Source organism: Denticeps clupeoides, chromosome 2 (assembly GCF_900700375.1).
Source record: "Denticeps clupeoides chromosome 2, fDenClu1.1, whole genome shotgun sequence".
Classification (NCBI taxonomy): domain Eukaryota; kingdom Metazoa; phylum Chordata; class Actinopteri; order Clupeiformes; family Denticipitidae; genus Denticeps; species Denticeps clupeoides.
In genome coordinates, this window is record NC_041708.1 from 17,757,298 (window position 1) to 17,777,520 (window position 20,223).

The window sequence follows — 20,223 nt, forward strand, 5'->3', positions numbered from 1 at the left end:
AGGGGACCAACAGCAAGAGTGTTTGGACTCTTGGTCTGGGCACAGAAGTCACAGGCATCCACGTAGTCCTGTACATCCCGCCGTAATGAAGGCCACCCAAACGCATGGTGAATGAAGGAGAGGGTCCTTTGACATCCTGGATTTCCAAGAGTACAGAGGAGTGGCCCCAATGCAGCACATCAGACCGGCAGGTGTTGGGGACGTACAGGCACCCTGGTGGGATGTTGGCCTGGCCAGGGTCGGACTTCTGGGCAGCCTGGACCTTAGTCTTAGATTTTGGTGATCGGTCCAAACCAGAAAGGGGGTGTCACAGCTTTGCTGCCAGTGTCGGTCCCTCAGTCCGTAACGCCGCTGCGTCGGAGTGAACTTCAGTGAGAAGAAGAAATGCGGGTGCAATTCCTTGTCCGGACCGCATTGAGAGAGGACAGTGCCAAGTCCCACCTCTAACGCGTCCACAGACCCGTTTCCCAACAAACGGAAGTGAAGGATATGGATGTTGAAGGACAGGAGTGGTGGTGAAACAAAGGCACAGGGACTTGAAGGATGGCATCTGTGGTCAGGTGAAAAGGGCGTGTAGAAGGCTTGGTGAGAGCAGTAAGTGGTGCTGTGACTGTACTGTAGCCATGAATAAAGCGACGATAGAAATTTACAAACCCAAGAAACCATTACAGCTGTTTCAGCAATGTGGGTAGGGGCCACGATGCCACTGCTTCCAGCTTCTTGGGCTCCATGGCCACACCCTGGGGCGAGATGGTAAAACCCAGGAACATGGTGGAGCGCTGGTGGAATGATACAACTGTGACGTGACGTCTTCCACACTGTCCTGATTGCAGAATGTGTTTTTTAACTCCTCCACAAACGCAGGATAGGTCAGCGATGTGGAAGCGGGGCCATTCAGCCACGTGGCTGCCCACTCAGCAGTCGGACCAGTCAACAGGGAGAGGAGTAAAGCAACTCAAAAATCAAAGACAGAGTGGTTAGGAGTGCCTCGCCGCTCCCCTCGGTCCCGTTCCAGCGCTCCGGGAGCACCAGACTGGGTTCAGGAGCCGCGGGGTGGGGTGGGGGAGTAGACTCTGCGCCACGTTCGCCACCTCATGCTCACGGCCCCTAGCAGCTACCTTATGTAAACGCTGCCGCAGTTGGCAAACCTCCTGCGACAGACATTCAATGAGGTTTGCCTGGCGCGCTACCAGATTACATAAAGCAGCGAAATTGGAGGGATTCACAGTAGGCTCAGTCATTCTGTCATGGTCCACGGAACCAGAACGTGAATGCGTGTAGGAGAAGATGAGGGTGCGTTGGGACGCAAGGAGGCAGGAAAGTTCCGACTTACTATGTGAACGCGAACCGGCATAAGGCACAACACCACACGGATGTTGTCATTTGCATTACAGTACAATTTAGTACGGGACAGGATGAGAAGAAGGAGTTCGGGAGAGAGGATATGAGAAGGTCAGGAACAATCTTACTTTTCGATGAAGGATTGGAGCCAAGTCTCGTTGACTTGTGTCAATCAATGACTGAGCGGCTGGCAGTGGCCATCTTGGCAATTTATAGGAGTCACGTTACTTTGTTTCCGTGTTGCTCCCAGTCACATGGATGGAATCATGTGACAAACTGGAACCTGCTGCACTCTCATGGTGTCTTTATTCATCTACCTTTACATTTACATTAACAGCATTTATCAGATGCCCCTATCCAGAGTGACTGACAATCAGTAGTTTCAAGGACAGTCCCCCTGGAGCAAATTAGGGTTAAGTGTCTTGCTCAGGGACACAATGGTAGTAAGTGGGATTTGAACCTGGGTCTTCTGGTTCATAGATGATTGTGTTACCACTAGGCTACTACCACCCTGTAACAGGGGTTTAATTTTATAATTCATGATTTATTCCTATAAGGAGTTTCCCTTTATTTTTAAAAAAGGGAGGGAAGAGCAGAGACGGGACATTGTGGAAATAAGGATTTATTTATAAACAATAAAGGAAAACTGCGCGATGGCTGAAAACAGTAAAACAAAAGACGGGGAACAACATAAAGCCCGCAGTCATGTGGCGGTTGCCAGAACTCAAAAGGTTGCCAGGTACAAAATCACACACAAGTTCATGAGAGAGTTCACGAAAATGCCGTCCCTGCTGAGGGGCGGAGGCAGAGGCTGGAAACCTCACCTGGAGCCAATCCTGACAGATGAGTAAACATTTTATTAGCTAGAAGTGAAAGTTTGCTATAAAGTTGTCCAAGCTTTACGATAAAAATCACATTAATGTGTCCAAATTGGCCAGAGAAATTACTTTGACCACCAAAGCAAGTATTTATGACTTATGACTCGCAGCTTGTGTTGAGGTGAGTTGGAACAGAAGTGTAGCCATGGATGCGCCACACTGCGGCGGGGAGGGAACTCGGGCACCGTGGGGGTAGCGGGGAAGGAGGCGAGGGAAGGAGGCTGGATGGGAGGATGTCTAGAAGGGCAGGAAAGGGGCAGGCAAGCTCAAGATCAATAGCAGGCGAAGGTCATGGTCATGAATTCTAATCAGTCAGGTGTGGGTAAATAAGGCTAGTGTCTCTGGGAATAATTTCAACAATGAGCGGGCAGCATCTTCTCAGGGTCACCTGACTTTTATATTTGGCTATGCCGGGTGGCGATCGTGGAAGTCTAGGAGCAGGGCAGGATCCAGGATATCCTGCCAGAGAACCCAAGAACGGTCTCCCAGCCCGTAACCTTACCAGTTCACCAGATAGTCCAGGCCACGGCCCCACTGACGTACGTCCTGAAGCCGACGGACCATGTAGGCCAGAGGGCTGTCAACTTGACACGGAGACAGAGGTAGGAAAGGTGGGGAGTGAGCTTTATGGAAATGGGAAACTTGGAACACTGGGCTGACGCGCAGAGTGTGTGGGATGGCCACCTTGTAGGCCACTGGGTTGAAGCAGGGTCCCAGCTTTCTGGAGCTAAATGATATGGGTAGGCCTCGAGTGGAGACCCAAACCCTGTTTCCAGGGTGGTACACGAGGGCTGGTCGTTTGTCTACCTGATGCTTCATGCGCTCATCGGTTCAGTTGAGGACCCGGTGAACTTGGGACTAGACCTTATGTAGTTGGCGGAGTTGGCTGTTGACCTCCAACACCTCAACCATGGGCATGGGGAACCACGTGGGTCTGAGGTCGGTGACCACCTTGAAGGCAGAATGCTCTGTGGCCAAAGAACAGTGTTGGTTCCGCACAAGCTCCGCCAAGAGGAGGTGTTGGGACCAGGAGGTTGTTCGGGCTGAGCAGTAACATCGGAGGTATGTCTCCCCCTCCTGGTTGACCCTATCAGTCTGGCCATTGGATTGAGGGTGGTACCCCGGTGACAGACTGACCGACACCCCCAGTTGTCCTCAAAAGTTACGCCAGAACCTGGCGATGAACTGGGGGCCGTGTTTCGAGAGGAGGTCCACTGGTGGTCCAAACTGCCACACCACTTCCTGGATGATAATGTCGGTGGTTTGGGCAGCTGTAGGGAGTCCCGGAAGGGCAAGAAACCAGGCCATCTTGGAAAATCGGTGGACCAGCACCATGATGGTGGTCACACCCCTTCATCTTGTCAGTCCTGTGATGAAATCCATGGAGACATGGGACCATGGGCGATGGGGGGGGCGAGGCAGGGGAAGTAGAAGGCCTTGGGGTGTCTGCGTGTCAGCCTTGTGTAATGTGAAGGTAGAGCAGGCGGTGATGTATGCCTGTACATCCCTTGCTAGGTCCGGCCACCAAAACATCCAGCAAATGTTGTCTAGGGTGCGCTGACGTCCCAGTTGCCCCGACCAGTTGGGTGTCATGCCCCCATTTTAGGATGCATGGACGGAGAGGGGGTGAGACGTACGTGAGGTTGGGAGGCATGGTTCGATGTGGGGGGTGCATGATTAGCAATTTTCTCTTGCATGAGGGTCCAGTGCACAGGGGCCAGTAGGAAGGCTGTGAGAGTATGGGAGAGGACGGATTGTCCTCAGTCTCCGGGACGTATCGACGGGACAGGGCATCCACTTTCACGTTATTTGTGCTGGGGATGTAAAATATGGTGAACTCAAACCGTGTGACGAACAGAGCCCATCGTGCTTGCCGTAGGTTGAGGCTTTGGAGATACGGCTAGAGCTGTGTGATTCATGACTCATCCGGGTTAATCACCCGGATCCTTTAAATGACTCATGAGTCATGAATCTGAGGTCTCCATTGAACCGAATCCTTCGAGTCCTAACTACAACATCTAAATTGTAAACTCCATCACATAAATACATCTTATAATCATTAAAACATCAATTACTACCATAAAAGATACATAACTTCCAGTTTCTTTGCATGACCACACTTAAAAATGAGGTCTATCCTACAAACCTACAAATGTCCCGCAAAGTTGAATGCTCCTAGTGGACTCCTTCTGTCAGTCAGAGCCGAAAACAGCCCTGCAGGTGAATCGGAATCGCTCACAGACAGGTTAGCGCTCCTGTAGCACAGACCAGAGTCATGAGTGAATCCACCGGTTACCTTCCTTTACAGCCTAATACTGTCTCAAGTGACTCACGCACCCGGTTCAGAGAGCGGGTTAGCGCTCCTGGCGGTTAACTTCCTCTACACCCGGACTCATGTAACCAAATCGAACACGCTCAGAGAGCGGGTTAGCGTCAATACTGACTCAAGTGACTCAAGTGACTCACGCACCCAGATCAGAGAGCGGGTAGCGGGTAGCTCCTACAGCCGAATCTGAACCGCACAGAGAGCGGTTTAGCGCTCCTGGCGGTTAACTTCCTCTACAGCCGGACTCATGTAACCGAATCTGAACTGCTCAGAGAGCAGGTTAGCGCCAATACTGACTCAAGTGACTCAAGTGACTCACACACCCGGATAAGTTTAGTGAGTGACTCAGAGGGAGCCGAATCCAAAAAGGATCCGAGTATTACAGCTCTAGATACAGCAGATTTTTGTGGTCAGTCAGGACTAAAAAGGGATGGACTGCCCCATCCAGCCAATGGCGCCACTCCTCCAGAGCCAATTTTATGGCAAGGAGTTCCTGGTTCCCGACATCATAGTTTTGCTCAGCAGGGTTGAGTCATCGGGAGAAGAAAGCACAGGGTTGCAATTAGTTGTCTTGTGGATTGCATTGTGACATGACTGCTCCCACCCCTAGACTAGAGGCATCTACTTCGACGATGAACGGGAGTTGGGGGTCTGGGTGGCGCAGGATTGAAGCCGTTGTGAGCTGTTTGAGTTTGGTAAAAGCCTGCGGAGCCAGGGGGTTTCATCAGAGTGTTGTGGGTTTGTCCTTGAGGAGAGAAGTCATGGGTTGGGCCACTTTGTCGCGGATGAATCCGCGGTAGAAGTTGGCAAATCCCAGGACTTGTTGGAGGTGTTGGAGGGTCGTGGGCATAGGCCAATCAGCGATGGGGGGGCAGCTCCACTGCCCTGTCCTAATCAAAGACTACAGCGAGGTCATGGTAGCAGTCTGGGACACCCAGTAAGGCGGGGGCGGCATTGTGTGGAGATCGAGACGTGGCATCTCCTGGCGAATTGAACAGGAGCCTGTTTCTGCCCATGGGCATGGTCAGTCTTGTCTTTAGCTTGAACATGGGCGTAGTTGTTGCAGTCTTGGACCAGGGTTTTGGGCCTAGGCAGGGAGCATGGCATGAGTTGAGGGGCATGACTGAGTCTCACCGTTGCTACGTGTGTGGGCCCTAGGAACATCAGGTGTCTGCCGCACGCCGTGAGCATGAAGCAGCGAACGTGGCACAGGATCTTCTCCCCCCCGCAGCTCCTGAACCCAGTCTGCCACTCCCGGAGCACTGGAACGGGACCGAGGGGAGCAGTTACCCGAGTTCCCGATCGCAGATTGCGCCGCTCCTCTCCTTGATGACCGGTTCGGATGCTGACTGGGTGGCTGCATGGCTGAACGCACCCCATTCAGCGTCGCTGACACATCCTGAGTTTGTGAAGGAGTTAAAAAACACATTCTGCCCTCTGGACGGTGTGGAAGACGTTGCATTGCAGTTATATCATCGGCGCCAGGGTTCCTTGTCCGTCAGTCTATTCACCGCATGATTTCGGACCATGGCTTTAAAAACTCTGCTGGACGTCCATGCCCTCCGGATAGGATAGGATCTATTATGAAGAACTGGCCCCATGAATCCATGGTGAGATTGTCAGCCAGGAGATGCCAGCAATATATGAAGCACTGATCCAACTGGTGCTGTGGATCGATCGCCATCTGCGGGCACTCCCGAAAACTGCAGCTCCAACTCCAATCGTGTACCGGACTCCCTGACCTCCATTCTCACCACCTAGAATGACCGTCACTCCTCCAGACAATCGGGGGGAACCCATGCAGCTTGGACGGGCAGCCCTCACCAGTAAGGAGAAACAGCTGTGTTTCCGGGAGGGCTTGTGTGCATACTGTGCTTCCCCCTCACACCCGCTTAAACTGACAATGCACCCGCCGTATTTCACAAGTTCATTCACAACGCTCTCCAGGACAACATGTGAGAGCAGTCCTGAAGAGGTTTCTCGGCCACTGACTGTACTGTAATTTGGAAAAATGTGCCTTCCGCCAGCGCTCCACCACGTTCCTGGGTTTTACCATCTCGCCCCAGGGTGTGGCCATGGAGCCCAAGAGACTGGAAGCAATGGCATCATGGCCCCTACCCACGACGCTGAAACAGCTGCAACGGTTCCTTGGGTTTGTGAATTTCTATCGTTGATTCATCCGTGGCTACAGTACAGTCACAACCCAACTTACTGCTCTCACCAAGCCTTCTACACGCCCTTTTCACCTGACCACAGAAGCCATCCATGCCTTCAAGTCCCTGTGCCTTTCTTTCACCACCACTCCTGTCCTTCAACATCCTGATCCTTCATTGCGGTCCGGACCAGGAATTGCACCCGCGTTTCTTCTTCTCACTGAAGTTCACTCCGACGCAGCGGCGTTACGGAGTAAGGGACCGTGAGCTGCTAGCAGTCAAGTGGCCACTCGAGGAGTGGCGACACTGGCTGCAAAGCTGTGACAACCAGTTTCTGGTCTGGACTGATCACCAAAACCTCATCACTATCAAAGCGGCCAAACCACTCAATCCCCATCAGGCGAGGTGGGCCCTTTTCTTCAAACAATATAACTTCCAGCTATCTTACCGTCCCGGTTCCAGAACTCAAAAAGCCGACGCATTGTCCTGACAGCACTCTTCAGATTCCCTAACTTCTGACCCCGAGCCCAATTCTCCCACCTCATTGCATCCTGGGTCCTCTCCAGTAGTCCCTGGTGACTAAGGTCTGGGCTGCCCAGACCTCCATTTGCCAGGCATTCTCGTGGCCTTCGACTGTACAGGCCTACGTTGACGCCTGCGACGTCTGTGCCTGGGCCAAGACTCCCAACACTCCTGCTGTTGGTCCTCGGCGTCCTCTTCCCATTCCTCATCATCCCTGGACCCACCTCGCCTTGGACTTCATCACCGGTCTCCCTGAAGCCAATGGAATGACCACCATCCTGACCATAGTGGATCGCATCTCCAAGCCGGTCCACTTGGTCACCTGCCCGGCCTACCATCCTCTGCCACAACTGCTGACCTCGTGCTTCAACACTTCGTCCACCTCCATGGATTCCCCCAGGACATTGTCTCCGATTGGGGACCCCATTTTATCTCAGCTGTGTGGAAGGCTTTCTGCTGCCTCATTGGTTCCACCTGCAGTCTCTCCTCAGGCTACCACCCTCAGACCAACGGCCAGGTGGAGAGAACTGTGATGATCTGTGGCTGCCAAAATGCCTGGAGAACAGTGCGGTCGGCCCTCCTCAGGCCACTCGTAGGACGTCAGCCCAGCACGACCGCCGGCACCCACGCTGACTGTGCTTCTGAGTGGGACAGAGAGTGTGGCTGTCCACCCAGGACCTTCGTCTCAGAACCGAGTGGCACAAACTGTCCCCTCAATCCGTTTTGGATCTTCAGCCGGATCAACCCCCTCGCCTACCATCTCCAGCTCCCTCCTACTATCCATAGCCATCCGGTATTCCATGTCATCAAGCTGAAGCCATTCATCCTTTCATTAGTTCATCCAGCGGCTCCGGATCTACCGCCACCACGTAGCGTCGACGGGGGACCGGCTTACACGGTTGAGTGCATCATTGACTCTCGGCGCAGGGGTCAGGGGGTCCATCCATGATTCCATCCATGTGACTGGGAGCAACATGGAAACAAGGTAACGTGACTCCTATAAATTGGCCTATTCTCCAAGAAGTAAGACCATTCCTGTCCTTATCTCATCCTCCTTTATGCTCTGCGCTGCCCGTTTTCACTTCCGTTTTCATGTCGCTGTTTCCCCGACTGGTCTGGCGCTCTCTGGTAGGCTGGAGTGTTTTGGCTGTGACAGTTACGAGTAGCGAGACCCTTGATAAGAAATCAGTGAATTAAAAAGTATTCAAAATGTATTCATGTTATTCAGTATTCAATCATACTATTCAAGACCATGCCATCAAAGGTCGTTTTTGGGTTTGAATAATGTCATGTTAATTTTATGGCCCACTACATTGCTGCTGATACTTCATTTTACAGTTTTTCATTGTAGCCATTATAGAGTACCATATAACTGCAAGCAAAGTGTTAATGACTCCATTCTCTCTCGTCCTGTTTCATGATAGGAGTTCAGCAAGTAAACATGGGACTCACACATTCTATATAAATTGCTTAACTGCTTATTAAAGTTACATTTCCTTTACGATTACACTAGTGAAAAATTCCTGAAACCACAATGCACAAGAGTTGACCTTTAAAATTGCTGAGACATGATTTGCACAGGCTTCATCATTGTATTACATGACATGAGCAAGGAGAGTGTGGAAATTCATTGGACTAAACAATCTTTAGGGATTCTACCCCCCTCACTTGAATGCTGGACATTTTCTGGAATCCCAGCAGGGGTCAAACAGGCCAGTGGATGATGAAGTGCTATTACACCCTGAAACATTTTGCACAAAGTACAGAGTATTTAGGTGGCTGGCAATGAGAAATTATTAATATAAGGTAAACAGTTATTTTAGCAAATACATTATACTACACTATAATCCCATGTGTGTGTATTGAAAGTTATGTATAAAGTAAATATTTTGCATAAGCTAAGGCATGTTACAGTGTTCTGCATAACATGGAAGAAGTTTGCCATGACACAAATAACATGCACAAACACATTAGAATAAAAGGTAATCTATGAGCCACGAGATCTTCATGCATGTGAGTGTGCCTTTTTGAATGGATTTTCTTACTGTGGCTGTGTTATAGTGACACCAGGTCTGTTTTCTGTAAGCACAGCTGAACAACTTGGCCAGCTGAAGGTGTGTGGGCCACTTGACATGGCACAGCAAAAGCAACGTGTTCGCTGACACAAATGAGGAGCCAATGGCTGAACCCAGAATAGCGGCAGTCATAACCCCAGGCCAGTGTAACCTTCATCAACTTCATCATCGTGGCATCTTGTGGTCATGTCATTACCTTCCTCTGAGGGCATCCAGGAGCTGTCAGTTCCCTTCAGCACAGGGCCAAATAAGAACTGATTTGCTGCACTGTTTACTGCTCTGAACATTTCGGCATTCATTTATTATTAAAAGAAATGTAAAATTAAATTAACAAAACATATACTAACATTTTACTGTTAATTATACATTTATCTAAATTACATTTAATAGCTTCTTTCTTATATCATTCATATTGATTAGTACAACATTTTATTCTTGCTTGGGCTCATAAAATCAATAAACAGCATGCCTCCAGTTATTTAAACTTTGCAAAAAGACATTAGAAGGAGGATTCCTGCTGTGTGCTATAAATAGAGTCAATTCAGGGGCAGGACAGTGTCACATCTCACCCTTTCACACATTTCACAGGCAGACGCATAGCACACAGTGCAGGTAGGCCCTAGAGTAATTAATCATCTGGAAAACAGTGATGCTGAACCAGGCTGTGGCTGATGGAAAACTGGGCAGTAGGCAGAACCCTCGCGTGTCCGCAGGGAGCCTGGACTCTCTGAAAGTAAAACATTGGTGATGGCACAAGATTTTTCACCTTTTGCCTTAGATCTGAGTTGCCATCTCTCCATCAATAGGACAGAACAGTGTCCTCAAACCTGCATGAACACTGTTAGTTCAACACTAGCCAAAACACTAGTTTTTTTTTTTTTTTTTTGTTGTTACCTTCCCAGACGCCAAGCAGACTGAACAACACAATATAACCTGTACAAACATTTTTTTTAAAATCTATTTTATTTGTAATTTTTCAGATTTCCAACAAACAAAAACAGCAGTCATCTAAAGTACCCTCCCAACCATTATCTGACACACCCATCACACAGCAATAAAAAATCTTTAATTAGATTTAGATTTATTTAATTGAATTTAGTCTCCTCTCATTGAGGAACTAAGTGTTTATTTCATGGAGGCAGGGATAGATCAGGGAAGAAAGGACAGGCTACACATACACATGAACAATAAATGACGTGACACGAACTAGACACACGGAGGCTATACACAGGAAATCAGGTGTACACAACCAGGACCATGACATAGATTACATGTAGCCGCGGACGGCACACGAAGCCTGTATATGGTTCTAACTCGGCAACATAACCTGCCATGGTTCTAACTCCCAGAGTTAGAACCATGACAGGTTATAGCCTAGTGGTAGTGACAGGTAGTAGCCTAGTGGGTAAAACACTCGCCTGTGAACCAAGAGACCCAGGTTCAAATCCCACTTACTACCATTGTGTCCCTGAGCAAGACACTTAACCCTAAGTTGCTCCAGGGAGACTGTCCCTGTAACTACTGATTGTAAGTCGCTCTGGATAAGGGCGTCTGATAAATGCTGTAAATGTAAAATGTAAAATGTAGGTTATGATGAGGAACGGAGAAGAGAGAGAGGGAAACAAAGAAAAAAAATTGAAAGACAAAAATAAAAACTCCTAATGTAAGACAAAACAGCTGAAAGTGCTCAGTGTGAACTACCACACTTTGATAAGCACAGCAGAGCAAGAACAGCAAAAGGAATGGCAATTATAGTAATAACATAATTAGAAGCAGTAATAATTGAGCAGGTCTACAGCAAGTGTTTGACACTATAACCAAAACCTTATCATGAATCTATACATAAAATATACTATGTACAAATGCAAGGTGAGTTAATTACAGATATCTAAGATTCATATGACTTACTTAACCAAAACAGGTTTGACACCCACGGGCTGGATCCTACCTCTCATATGGTAGTGAACAGGTCAACAGAAGACGCAAAAGCATGTCACTGCATATCATACTGTGTATGATATGCATTTGAATTTGAATTTGAACAGGATCTTAATCGCTCCTACCTGAGGCTTATTGAGCAATTAGGACCTGTTAAATACAGAGAGCACCCACAGGACGACGTGGCTGCATTAATGTGGTTCCTGTTATTATGACACACACCTTTGGATTTCACCTTTGTTTCCCCTTTTCGGCCATAGTGCCTGTTTATTTTCTGTTTAATAAAACCCTTTCTTTCAATGATGACCAGCTTCTGCACCTCTTTCACCCCAAAACCCCTATTCATTACAGAATGCAGCCACACAAACAAGAAGCGCAGATGAAATAAAAAGCAGAGGAGAAGACAGACATAGAGGAACACCTGGGATTGTGGTGAGTGCTGGCACCAGTTAGAAGTGCTGGAGGGCCAGCCCTGGGAGTGTGTTGCACCACGGCGAGGTGAGCCATGGGCAGGTAGCGACCCCTGCGACCTGCACAAAAGGAACTCTCTGTGTAACGGGGTCACGCCGTGGCGAACCAAACCATGAAGAGTGGCTGGAGACACCAACAGGGACATGCAGTGACAGGGGCTACATAAGCCTGGAAGATTCTTGCCCTGGGTATTGTACACAGTTACCGGACGTAGGGAGGGACGTAGGTTGCGTCTGCAGGGACATGTAGTATCAGGGAATGCTCGTGTTCAGACGGCATCACCCTGCTTTCTGTGTGCATGTTTCCTGAGGGACTGGAGCTGCCTGCATACCAGGAGAAAGCAGGGGAGCATCTATTTAATATAACTTGTCTTTTAATAAAGACCAGTTTCTGCGCCTCCTTCTCCCCACAACCACAAGCCATGACAACAGGCTAAAAGAGAAGTTGCTGTGTTCAGATAAGTAATTCAGGGTAAAGAATGCCAAACCTCACCAAAGCTGCCGTATGATGTCATTGAATCCCACCTGGGCCTTTTGTCAATGTCAAGAAGCCACTAAGTTCTGCAGATATATAATGTCATATTGACATCATTCAGACTGCTCCCAGTTTTCGCATTTCCCGCTTGGCCCTGAATAAGCCGAGGTCAGAGCAGCTATTGCAGGCCTCATGGTCGGAAAGGTAGTTTGTCTTCCTCTCAACAATTTACCAGCAATTTCTCTGGTTTGGATGTAAGGAGAATCCATTTAGGCTGAAGCACGACTGACACTGTAAAATATGCTTATAATAATACTACTCAAAATATTCTCTGTGGAGCTCATCTACTCCATAGTATGCTCCCAGTACAAAACATTTAACCTGGATTATTTACATTTACAGCATTTATCAGACGCCCTTATCCAGAGCGACTTACAATCAGTAGTTACAGGGACAGTTCCCCCTGGAGCAACTTAAGTTAAGTGTCTTGCTTAAGGACACATTGGTAGTAAGTGGGATTTGAACCTTGGTCTTCTGGTTCATAGGCAAATGTGTTACCCATTAGGGTACTATTTTACCATACTATTTTACCACCTATGACTATTTGAAATTGCATAACTGCAAACATGCATTTGAGTTGTTAGCAGTTTAATAGCATTGCTGTTTGTGAGATTATCGTTTCTCCAGAAGTGATTTTGCACTCACCAAAGCTTAAAAAAACCTGTGGATTTTGACAAGTAAATTGACAAGGACCCTTGAGCATACAGTTTCATATAGTACAGTTCCATCTTTGTTTTTCTTAAAACTGGAAAAACCAATACGGCTCTATTTTGGGGAAAGGGGAAGATGGAAGATATCAAGACTAACAGAATCAAGAGCAGTAGAGCACACAGCAAGTTTCCCCTTGCTCAGACTGGTTCTGGTTCTATCACAGAACCTGGAAAAATGGTTATAGCTTCTGTGCACAGGTGCAAGATATCTCAGGGATGGGGTCTGCAATAAGTGTTCCATGGATTAGTTTCAAGTGTACATGGTTCTGACAGGCTTTGTCCCTGAATGTCCATGTTTATATACTGTATGGATTATTTCATTCTCTTTTTGTAATGGTCAATACTGACAACTGGTGATATAGCTGAATATGTTGTCTGTGGATGAACATAATTCTATTATAGTGCTTTATATTAACATTTGTACAGTCTGAGCAATATTATGCTCAGGGATATAAAATACTTGAGGGCACATGGATGATTTCCTGAAAAATGCTGGCAGAGGATATTTATAGCTTGCCAGAGTTTGTGGGATGTTACAATTACTCTGTTTAACAGAGATAAGCCCATCAACAGAGGGCAAGCTATTTTTTAGACATTTGTGGGTGTTTCAAGCATTATCCATTACAATAATTTCATTAATTAAATTATTATTTTACAGAGTACTACATTATGTGCAAAGAGATAACAATCTTTCCCTGAAAAACAATCATCAGTCTGTCCAGCTTGACTGAGGGAGACATGCAAGCAGAGATTATCTCCACAGTCACATGACTGCTGTTTGTTAGCTTATTGGCAACATAGAGGCTTCCCAGGAATGGGTTTAGATTCCCTGGCACAACATCTCTCTCCAGGTTCAACCTCATCTGGGAAGAGAACTTGAAAGAGTCTCAGATGTCATAAGAGAGCTGCGCCTACCTAACAAAAAAAGCATCCAGCCCTGAACTTATGTTTCATTGAATAACAGTCTGCATAAAAAAAACATTTGCTGGTAAAAAAATAATACACAATAACATACAAACACATACAAATACATAGATCAGACTGCTATACATAAATGAACAATTCACTTTAATGTCCTGACCTTTTTGATTATTAAATGATAGCATCACAGCTATCACAGCTCAGATAGCTGAGCTTTCATATTCAGGTATCGTGAATATCATTGAATCTCATTACAAAATCGCCTGTTTGTAGGTGAGATACATTTTGTCCATCAAGCTGATGGGTTAGAAGAAGAAAAATGCTCAATTTTAAGATTTTTCAGTTGCTTTGACAAAAGCCAGATTGTGAGGGTTGGATGATAGGGTCATGGCATGGACTGCAGAATGTTCCTGGTGTGTAGTGATTGATGGCATGGTGCAGGGCTGGACACAGGTCCCAACAGAGAAACGATACAAGAAGCGACACTTGAACAATCACAACAGCTGCACACAATCAGTATAACAAATGAAGAAAAACACAATGAAATACAGGGAGTGCAGAATTATTAGGCAAGTTGTATTTTTGAGGAATAATTTTATTATTGAACAACAACCATGTTCTCAATGAACCCCAAAAAACTCATTAATACCAAAGCTGAATGTTTTTGGTAGATTTTAGTTTGTTTTTATTTTTAGCTATTTTAGGGGGATATCTGTGTGTGCAGGTGACTATTATTGTGCATAATTATTAGGCAACTTAACAAAAAACAAATATATACCCATTTCAATTATTTATTTTTACCAGTGAAACCAATATAACATCTCCACATTCACAAATATACATTTCTGACATTCAAAAACAAAACAAAAACAAATCAGCGACCAATATAGCAACCTTTCTTTGCAAGGACACTCAAAAGCCTGCCATCCATGGATTCTGTCAGTGTTTTGATCTGTTCACCATCAACATTGCATGCAGCAGCAACCACAGCCTCCCAGACACTGTTCAGAGAGGTGTACGGTTTTCCCTCCTTGTAAATCTCACATTTGATGATGGACCACAGGTTCTCAATGGGGTTAAGATCAGGTGAACAGGGAGGCCATGTCATTAGTTTTTCTTCTTTTATACCCTTTCTTGCCAGCCACGCTGTGGAGTACTTGGACGCGTGTGATGGAGCATTGTCCTGCATGAAAATCATGTTTTTCTTGAAGGATGCCGACTTCTTCCTGTACCACTGCTTGAAGAAAGTGTCTTCCAAAAACTGGCAGTAGGACTGGGAGTTGAGCTTGACTCCATCCTCAACCCGAAAAGGCCCCACAAGCTCATCTTTGATGATACCAGCCCAAACCAGTACTCCACCTCCACCTTGCTGCCGTCTGAGTCGGACTGGAGCTCTCTGCCCTTTACCAATCCAGCCACGGGCCCATCCATCTGGCCCATCAAGACTCACTCTCATTTCATCAGTCCATAAAACCATAGAAAAATCAGTCTTGAGATATTTCTTGGCCCAGTCTTGATGTTTCAGCTTGTGTGTCTTGTTCAGTGGTGGTCATCTTTCAGACTTTCTTACTTGGCCATGTCTCTGAGTATTGCACACTTTGTGCTTTTGGGCACTCCAGTGATGTTGCAGATCTGAAATATGGCCAAACTGGTGGCAAGTGGCATCTTGGCAGCTGCACGCTTGACTTTTCTCAGTTCATGGGCAGTTAATTTGCGCCTTGGTTTTTCCACATGCTTCTTGCGACCCTGTTGACTATTTTGAATGAAATACTTGATTGTGAGATCAATCTCAGATGCAGCACTCTTAAAATTGCAAAGCTTCTGAAGCGTGATCATCGAACAATTTTTTACTTTACTGAGCCTGTCAAGTTCTTTTTTTGACCCATTTTGCCAAAGGAAAGGAAGTTGCCTAATAATTATGCACACCTGATATAGGGTGTTGATGTCATTAGACCACACCCCTTCTCATTACAGAGATGCACATCACCTAATATGCTTAATTGGTAGTAGGCTTTCAAGCCTATACAGCTTGGAGTAAGACAACATGCATGAAGAGGATGATGTGGACAAAATACTCATTTGCCTAATAATTCTGCACTCCCTTTATTACGTTATATGTCTTAAGTGCAGACTGTGGGGAGGGGGCATAAAAGAACATCCTTCTATTGCTGAGCACTCAGATGCACTGTTGCTTGATTACCTGGTTTTCGCTCAGATGTTTTGGGGGAAAAAATGCTAATTATCAGATAGTAATCGATTGTACTGAAGCAATCCAATCCCTCAAGGGGAAGAGCTCAAGAAGGAGGTTCCAGGCAATGTATATTGTGTTTGGATGGCAAACGCTTGCCTATGGAAATGGCTATAACTGTCAATGGTTCCCAACCTTTTTTACCTGAAGCTACCCCTGCCTGGGTCAAGGACAAGCCTGGAACCCCCAACGCCAATTCCTTCCTGCACAAACACATTAAAAGAAATAAAATGATTTAAAAACTTTTATTTGCAAAAAACAGCAGTTGTAGTTTTTTATTCTTATTCTACTTGTTTTACACTGCACGTTATATAGTCTATATTAGAACCCAACCAGAGTCGACTGTTGAAAGTGAGTGAAATTAAATGTCACTGACACCGAAGAACAGCAAACAGTGCACACAATGCACCCATCACCCTTGGAGTGCAGTGGGCAGCCATGACCCAATGATCTTTTGCAATGTACAGCTTTTTAAAAGCCCATTTTTCATTGCGTGCGCTACGAGTGCATCCATTTTCATATCTCTCTCATAATAATTAAAATGAATCACCTGACTACGGTGGCTGAGAATTGCAATTTAATTAAATTAAAAAACATTTAATAAAATACATTTACGACATGCAAAACACTTTTACCAATCACCAAAACAAATTTACAAGCAGTAAGGGTACGTGAGGGTAAGATATATGGCCTTGTGGCTGGTAATCTGGGTGGCCCAATCTCTGGCCACCCAGGGAGTTATGAGAATACTCTTCCCACCTAAGGTAACGCACCCAGTCCACGGCTTGGTTTGGCTGTATGCCTGTAGGAACAGCCTGAGCTCCTGATTTGTTTTCTCTGCCTGTTCACTACTTTGGAGACTTACCTGTACTCCCAATGTCCTGTAGAAGGCTTTTCATACATGAGAAGTGAACTGGAGCCAACGATGGAGCAGAATTTGGCATGCTGTTCCACTTCTAGGCCAGGTTGGGCTACCAATACCTTCCCCCTTCCAGAGTGCCCCGAAGACAGTGCTGAGTAGGTCCAGATTATAAGGCGGCAATGAATAGACATGGGGATATAAATGTTTTATGTTTCTGTCACACGGTGAGTTCTGTGACGCATTTGCAGACATGCTAGGGGCTGGGGAGAGGGATCGGAGGCGTTTGGTCTGGGAATGGGGATGTGGAGGAAGCAGTGGATGCGCTGCAGCGCGGAGGGAAGTGAAGTCGGGATCCGTGGGGGTTACCGGGGCAGAAGAGAATAGGAAAACTGCGGGTTTCAGGGTTGTCTGGGAACGTGGGCTGAACGGGAGGATGTCTTGGGAGGCAGGAAGGCAGGGGAACATGGATTTCATCGTAGTCCAAAGGATCAAGCAATTCTCGGAGTCGGAAGTTGTTATTCATGGGTCAATATATCTAGATCGTGGTTTAAGGGAGCGAGCGTCTCGGGACAAAGCACACAAAGACAACTACATTAAATATCATAGTTTTATTCCATATTTGTTTGTTTCCCAGGGGTGTACATAGTTTTTAGCTCCTTTCCACAGGTCCAGTGCTTCTCTCCCCACCCAACACATGAACAGTTTTCAACTTCCACTAGCAATATACACAGAACCATATAATAATAAAAAAAACATAATAGTGACAAATTTCCAAACTCCTATAAGAAAAAATAGGGGAATAAACCCTGTTTTATAGAACTATTCTAAACTCTGCCTCCTCCCCCCTCTTCTCACACACCGTATTACATAGACAAAACAGTTAAACAAAGAACAGACAAAAAGAAAATTCTCCTGGCCAAGGGAAATAGGGGCAAGTAGGCCCGAGACAAAATCAAACCTCCACCCGTGACTCCCTGTGGTCTCTTATTCCTACAGAAGCCACCACACCCCCATCAACTTCCACGCTGTCAAACCACTCTCACTTTCTCTGGCAGGTTACACCATTGGCTCTCCATGATGGGTCAAGCTCTTGGCTCAGCCACAGGGTGTTTTGCCGGGGCTCCCATCACGTGTCCTGTAAACCCAATAAACAGGGCCTCAGCCTCCACACACTTTTTCACCTCAACAAAATGTTCCCCTCTACAATACAGCCTGGGCACTTCCCTTTATTCTGGTTAGAGTGCACTTTCAGTCTCAATACATTGCTACCAGCGCGGGCTGCATCTCAGTTCCTCCATGTTCCTCTTCTTCCTCCTCTGGCCTGGGGTTGGTCATTTTCAGATTTCTCAGATGCTCCAAGTTCAGATGGTCTGTATGCAAATCCCAGGCATCCACTTCCACTATGAACCTTTTGTGGGATGTGGCATCTGCAATACGGGGTGCTTGTGAACCTTTTCTACAGCTCCTCAAATGCCCCATGTGCCCCCATGTGTTGTAATGCTTTGATAGTCGTACAATGGGGCCCAGCTTGCACTTCCACCACCCGGGACCCCGGTCCCAAGGTTTTCCACTCGTCTCCCTTCCGGATCCATACTAGGTTGTATGCACTTCGGAGGTCTCCCCAATGTGTGGGAACCAATGCCACGGAAGGTTTGGCAGCACTCTTTACGGATGTTGCACTGATTTCCATGGGTTCTTCAGTGGTGATGGCAGTGAACTGGCTCTTGCTTCTCAGAACATGATCCTGGATGAGGCTAACTGGATGAGGCTATAAAAGGTGGTCCCTTTGTCGCGACATGCCAGTTCCACCAGCAGACTGCACTGGAACACTGTGTGCGGTGCCAGGTTGATCCATCTGCTCACCACCGCCAGCGCGCAAAACGCCATTGCATAATCTGCTGCGGGACAACTTCCATTTAGCATGTGCACCAGTTGTTCCCCCTCATTTAAACCCGGTGCAGGATGGTCAAACACAACTGGTGGTAGTAGCTTAGTGGGTAACACACTCGCCTATCAACCAGAAGATCCAGGTTCAAACCCCACTTACTACCACTGTGTCCCTGAGCAGGACACTTAACCCTAAGTTGCTCCAGGAAAACTGTCCCTGTAACAACTGATTGTAAGTCAGTAAAAAACAAATTAAATGTAGATATTTTAAATTAACAGGCCTTTGTGGTGGTTAGATTAGATTAGCTAATCATGATTAATTGATTATCTCATGAGCATTGTTTGTCTTGACTTGAGAATGAATAGTGAGCCTAAATTTAGTTGGACAGAAATAAAATTTCAGTTGTGTATGTGTATGTTTTAGTATGTTCTCTGTTTGATTCTTCTCTCAAACAAAGAAAATTTACGAGTCTATTGGCTACATTATTGGTATCAGAGGAGTGTAAGTCTGAGTAAATACTTAGACATCACAGGTAAGATGAGAATATATTAAGGTAGGTATTAAGCACAGTATTGGTAACTGAGGAGTGTAATTCCAATTAAATAAGTAACCATTACAACTAGTTTAAGCAAAGTAAATTGAGGTAAGTATTGAGTGCATTATTGGTAACTTAAATACTTGGCCCATCACGAGTGAGTTGGGGAGAATACATTGAGGTAAGTACTGTGATTATAGATAACTAAGTTAGTTAATACCTTAGTGTGTTCCAGGTATCTTGGAAATATTACTTGGGATGTCAGCTTTGCTACAAGGTAACTGAAATTCCACAGTGCAAATAAGGAAGTGACAAACATGAACTACGGACGAAATGGGCTTTTAAGGGTTTATTCATGCACAAGGCCAAGAGCTATTACAGTACTTGACCACACACATTGTAAATTCTAGTTCAAAGCTTTGGGCAGAGACAGGATCAAAGATTAAAACAAAGTAAACTGACAAGTAGAAAAATTAATTACTTAATGGAATTTAATTAAATCTTTTAACCTGGTTCAGTAGTATGTTTACTTTTGTAATATGCATACTGATATTTGCATATCTGAAAGCACAATTTCTGATGAATTTGTCTTCTCTCTTACAAATGTACTGTAACCCTTTAAAGAGATTTGTTTTCCCTGTTCCATTTTTTAGTAGAAAGGAGGAGAGAGGTTGTTATCCATTCCCTGTTGGTGTATCTGAAATAAAAAGAAGGATCTCTTCAGAGAATACTTGGTAGGTAAATCTGACATGATTGTGTTACTGTAATTTCTAGATGAAACATACAGTACTGATATGTTGACTTATTACTCACTTGCCAGG